The sequence below is a fragment of the Rutidosis leptorrhynchoides genome, chromosome 7 (assembly GCF_046630445.1).
Source record: "Rutidosis leptorrhynchoides isolate AG116_Rl617_1_P2 chromosome 7, CSIRO_AGI_Rlap_v1, whole genome shotgun sequence".
Lineage (NCBI taxonomy): Eukaryota > Viridiplantae > Streptophyta > Magnoliopsida > Asterales > Asteraceae > Rutidosis > Rutidosis leptorrhynchoides.
The window spans coordinates 232,194,694-232,200,303 of record NC_092339.1 but is presented as its reverse complement, the minus strand read 5'-3'; the positions used below and the strand labels follow the sequence as shown (position 1 = coordinate 232,200,303).

The following is a 5,610-nucleotide window of genomic DNA, read 5'->3' as shown; positions in this document are numbered from 1 at the left end:
ACTAACACTTCAAAATTCCTTTCCACCATTTATAAATGACCTAGAAGCTATGGTTACTACCGTTCTCACATTAGTAGCAAGGATTTGAGTCTTTATCAAGCCTATGATGATGGGTACAGCATGACTGGCTATGAGTGAATTCATTTCTTAGATCTATAGGAAACCCTAAATACTTGTGTGATTTGAGTGACTCGTGAAAGCTAGCCTAAGTCATGTAACCTCCTCGCATGCTTGCAGAGATAGTTTCAATCCTAACATAGATGACTCATCTTACTTTTCACTCTTATAATAAAAAGAAAACCGCTTAGGCTATTAGAAAAGAAACTCTGAAAAGATTACTCAAGGTAAAATGAGAGTTTGCTTGAGGACAAACAAACTCTAAGTGTGGGATATTTGATATCGGCTAAAAAGTCACGTTTTCACCCCGGTATTAAGGCCCAAAAACAAGAAAGATTCGAAATTTATCGGCAAAATACCCACTTGGTCAGTTAGAATTGAAGAGCAAGTAATTACGAAGATGATGCAAAAAGAATCAAGAGAATCGGAGCTAAAACGAAGATTCAAGAGCGAAAACGGTGAAAGACAAGAAATCAAGTTATGATCCAGCGAATCAGCAAGCCAAACGGCCTGTAAACAGCTTGCCTGGCTTGCAAACGGCCTGCCAAACGGCTTGTCTGGCTTGCAAACGGTCTGCCATACGCCCAAGTTAAACGGCCCCTGCAAACGGGCTGGTCTGGCAAACGGCCACTGCAAACAGCCTGCGAATCAGCCTGCCAAACGGCCTGCCAGCCGTTTGCAGGCAAATTTCAAGCTTATTTAAAGGGTCTTTGTCATTCATTCCAACACACACTTCAATTCACTTCTTTCTCTCTCTTGTACAATATTAGTCATACTTTCAAGGTCTTCGACTCCGTGCGGGAAACCTAGTACCCGGAGAAGAACGCCGAAGATTGTATTAGGAGCTGTCTGGAGTTTGAAGTTGTCACTTTTGTATTCGGAACTCGTTTAATGTACTGGTACTTCTATCCTTTGTCTTTATATAATGTCTTCTATCATTATGTGCTGTGATGTTGTTGCCTTGATTAGCGAGTAGTTATCTTTAGTGTATGCTATGATGTAACCAGTTATAATGCCGAAATAATGTTATGGTTTGTGTATGTTGTTAAAATGCTTTCCGATTATGCTTTAAACTCAATCGCTTTTCCAACTAATAGAACGTAGTTATTGGCTTTGTTATTGGAAGTCGCGAACCCCGATTCAGAGTACACTATCTGTGTCACCCCTTGGTAAGAGAAGTCTATCGGATACAACGTAAGATCGACTGAGGCACACCGGTTGTAATAAGTCTATCAAGGTTTAGATTCCGACTGAGGACTCTTTCGTAGTGAAACATCTGACTAGACCCTTAGTACATTGTCGGTCCCAGACCATGCTAGTGTAGTCATCAAGCATATAAACTTCGTACGTGCATGCTGAAGCACAACGTTTGTTGTAAGCTTTACTGTTTGGTTGAGAACACAACAGTAGCTTGTTGGGTTTTGGGGTTTTTTGCAACCCACTTTTCGTATACCTTTAGTTCATTTCTTTTGTATATGTAGTTAGACCTTACGACTACAAGTAAAGGAGTTACATCCAAAGGCGACTCTACCTTGAAGGGAGTGGGGTCCTGTGACCCCACTAGTGGAAAAAAAATTTATACGATGTATACTCCAAATTGTACAGGACACCACTAAATTTAAGTATAGGACCCCATATATTTTTAAAATTTATGTTTTTTTAGAGGTAAATAACCACTAAAGTACCCTTCAAATATAATTAGCCTTAGAAAAAAAATTTAGGACCCCATTAGCATTTCATCCTAGAATCGCCACTGGTTACATCTGCCATCCTACAAAATAAATGTGCAGTGACAGTAGTCATAGAAAGTCTAAATACATGGAATATTAAACAAAGACCTGAAACTCGATTTCAAAACACCGAAACTTGCAACTTACTTAACATAATGGACATGTTCATTTTAATTAAAAACCATTTTGACACTTTTTGACTCAAACGGGTCAAATGAACAAATAGTCATTGAATAACTTTTTATCATTTTGACTATAATTACAATATCTTTTCCACTTTCAACACTTCTAACACTCCCACAATTCAACAATTTACTTCGTTAATAAACATACTAACCAAATAACCAAACTAAACAATATAACTTCAAAACACACTTTTGACACCCACTATAATTATGAATTCTTTGTTATCATATATATGCATTAATATAAACAAATATGTACCATAGAAAGTGTTTACAACCTTAACAAATTTTTTGTTCAAACAGTTATGTTAGAGCTTGTTTGTGGCTGGTACTTGCTTCTCTTTTTTTCCTTGTTATCATTGCGATTTCCTTACTCACCTGCAGATAGTTTTTTTTGGGGTCTTAAACTTAGGGATTGCTTAAGCTACTATTCAAAATAATGTTATATAATAGTTTAGATGGAAATTTCAACCCATATACATATGAATCTGTCAACTCGTTTATGATTAAATGGCTCAAGTAACAGAAATTGCATAATATTCCATACCATGTTCTCACTGATTGCTTTACAAACCAACTCCTTTAGTATGATGTCAACCTGCAATCGATGGTCTCACTGATTGCTTTACGAACCAACTCCTTTAGTATGATGTCAACCTGAAATTGTTGAAGTTCGTATTTTTTTTTCCAAAGTTACTAATCAAATAAGTTCAATAATTTGTTTTTTGAGTTACCACATACACGGAAGCTTCAGCAGGGCCTTTGATGGTAACTAATGATGAATCAACGTTACCAATTACAAAATCAAAACACTGAAACTCCAATCAATGTCGATGGTGAAAGGCTGCCTTGCCAATACATCAAGCTTCAGCAAGAAAACATGAATAAGCATAGCTGCAACTTTAATGTTTCCCTGCCTACGAATAGCAGTTATAAATCAAGGCCCGATTCAGCAAAAAATCAATATAAACCATATGTTAAAGCCAATAAAAAAGGCAGTTAGCATATATGCTTCTCGATTCACAAAAAATCATCATCACAAACTCAGTAATATATATTTCTCGAATCACAATAATAAAGACGCGAGACTACATATGAATAACAATTTTAAATTAAAGGAAACTGGTAACGAGACTCACAACTTTAGATATAATATATGGCAAAGAAAGCAAAAAAATCGGATCAATCAACCTTTAAAAAAATCGAATCAATAATGAGTTTTTCCAGTTCTTCTACTTTTTATTCATGCTAAAGAAAATACATTTCTTTATAGCGCTTGTTTCTACCGGATGAATGATAAACTTTTCCTGTGAGTTAATCTTGAATGTGTTAACAGATAGATATAGGTACAATATGAATTAAGTTTTAACCAACTACCTTCACTAGAGAATACAAATCCTCCTTTGTTTGCGGTGGGAGTTTTAACCAATCTGGAAAATTAATTCAAACATGTGAAGACATTCTCACAAGTGTCCCAAGGTATTGCACAAGCTCATTTCCTTCATCACCCACTGCTTCCCATCCTTGTTAAATGTCACTTTAAAGCATACATCAAAAGTTACAACCTAGTTTTATTTATATATATATTGCTCGTGACATTGTTCATTTACATAGCTCATGTTGGACCACTTGGGTGTCAATATACTGATCTTCAGAATGTGACCTATCGTCTTGACTTTCAGTATTATTGCTAGTTTGATGCAATTCAGGTTCACCATCATTTCTAACATCAATGATATTAAGTGTCTTTCGTTTACCCATCCTGCAAATCATACCAAAATACAAATGAACTACGACAAGTCGACACTACATATGTAAATGAACTTCTACATGTGTTCTGTACTTCTGTTAACTACATATTTCCAATTGAATTTAAATACATATGTTATTTTGAGCTAGCAATTTCTAATCATATGAACTAATGTGCTGAGTTTACCTTTCTTTTGTGGGTTATCTCCAACATCAGCAACAACAACAACAAAAAAAAGGCATATTCAAGAACAGAAAAACCTATTCGAGAACGAAAAAAACTTCTTTAACTTAAATTAATAATCTTATCTTATGAATGTATTAAAACCTCAAAATCAATCAAATAAAATTAGAAGGGTCAAGACACTAACCTGATTCAAACCTGATTAGAAGATGTACCAAAATCGATTGATAGTTGCAATTGCTTATTCCGTTGCTGTCAAACCGGAATCATCGATTTGCTTGTAACGGAATAAATTATAATCATCGATTTGATTCTAACGGAATAAATTATAGTATCTGACTGGATTTTGGTAAAAAAAAAAAAAAAAAAAAAAAAAAAACCTAATCGATCTAGGAGTTTTTGCCCAAAGTCAAGTATGTGTATAAAACATAATTACTAAACTCATGTGATCTTAAAAGTATATTGCAAACTAATGTGTTTAAGGTGACTTTTTTTTTAACTGAACTCGTGTATTTGAAGATTAAATTTACCAAATTCATGCTCCTCATAAAATATCTCTACCAAGTATTTTTCCTTTTTAAATCCGATTTCTTTAATTATCATTAATAAAGATGTAAATTGATAATTAAATTAAATAATATAATATAAAACAATAAAAGAAACTTGATCGTTCTATTCGTCCCACATAAGAATAGATTATGTTCAGTTAACTATAACTTAATCATACGATTTAAGATTTAATAAATAACTAGATTTAGGTGCCCATGCGTTACACGAAGGACTTATAATCAAACTAAATCGAAAATATTGTATCATTTGAAGTTATAATTAGGACAGTTACAAATCAACACAAAAAATCGTCAAACGGCTCAAGTTGTCCAAATGTGCCCGTGCGATGTACTAAAGTTGTAGATATACACAAAAATGTAAATAAATTAAGGATTATGGTAATTGTTACCACTCCCGGCTGAAGTTTTATCACTTTGGGAGCAAATGCAAGCGGGGACTTCTTTTAATTCGGCTCTTTCTCCATCTTCGCGACATCTCTTGATTTATTCTCTCGTGCTTGATTATTTCCATATGTGAAACACAGATCTTCACATTGAGATAGTTTGTAATTGAACCTGCTCCTTTATAATAGAAAAATGAATCTTGTTAAATATACATGTGAAACTATATGGAACACAAAGGTGTTTAAGCTCGTGCGTTACATGACTATAAAAAATCAGTTAAAATTTAATTGCATTTTTATCGGTTATCGAACTGTAAGTTTTGTATGCTATCCCTTACCCGACTGATTTATAAGTTATCGGTTAAAAATTCAATGTACATTAGAATCTTTCTTTAACTGAACACTATTCGTTATAGGAATGCCGACTAAATGTAATAAGCAACTATAGTATCTAACATGGTGTAGCCATGTTAGATAAAATTTCCTCATATGATACAATTTCAACTCAAAATATGAAGCAGCAACACAGAAACAGTAGGATAGTTCTCGACTTATACTAACTAAAGCCCACTCCAGCTCTTGTAAAATTTGACTCTAACGAACGATCTAAGTTGTGTTAACCAACTTTGCAAGTACAATGAACCTTTAACATGAATACAATCTTCAGAGTACTTGCAATGTCCTTCCCAAAAA

At 34.1% G+C, this 5,610-nt stretch overlaps 1 long non-coding RNA gene across 4 annotated transcripts; it reads right to left on the bottom strand.

Moving 5' to 3' along the window:
• Positions 1 to 2,241: 2,241 nt before the first annotated feature.
• LOC139858285 (uncharacterized) lies at positions 2,242 to 4,320 on the bottom strand. 4 transcript variants are annotated; one of them, XR_011762881.1, is made up of 5 exons: positions 4,153 to 4,320; positions 3,224 to 3,569; positions 2,774 to 2,949; positions 2,580 to 2,689; positions 2,242 to 2,410 (listed from the first exon to the last, which is right to left on the bottom strand). It is a non-coding gene; the product is annotated as an uncharacterized lncRNA (long non-coding RNA). The 4 variants fall into 4 exon arrangements; XR_011762884.1 differs by lacking the exon at positions 4,153 to 4,320 and having other exon boundaries at positions 3,224 to 3,339; positions 3,410 to 3,867; XR_011762883.1 differs by lacking the exon at positions 4,153 to 4,320 and having other exon boundaries at positions 2,767 to 2,949; positions 3,224 to 3,867.
• Between the last annotated feature and the right edge of the window lie 1,290 nt (positions 4,321 to 5,610).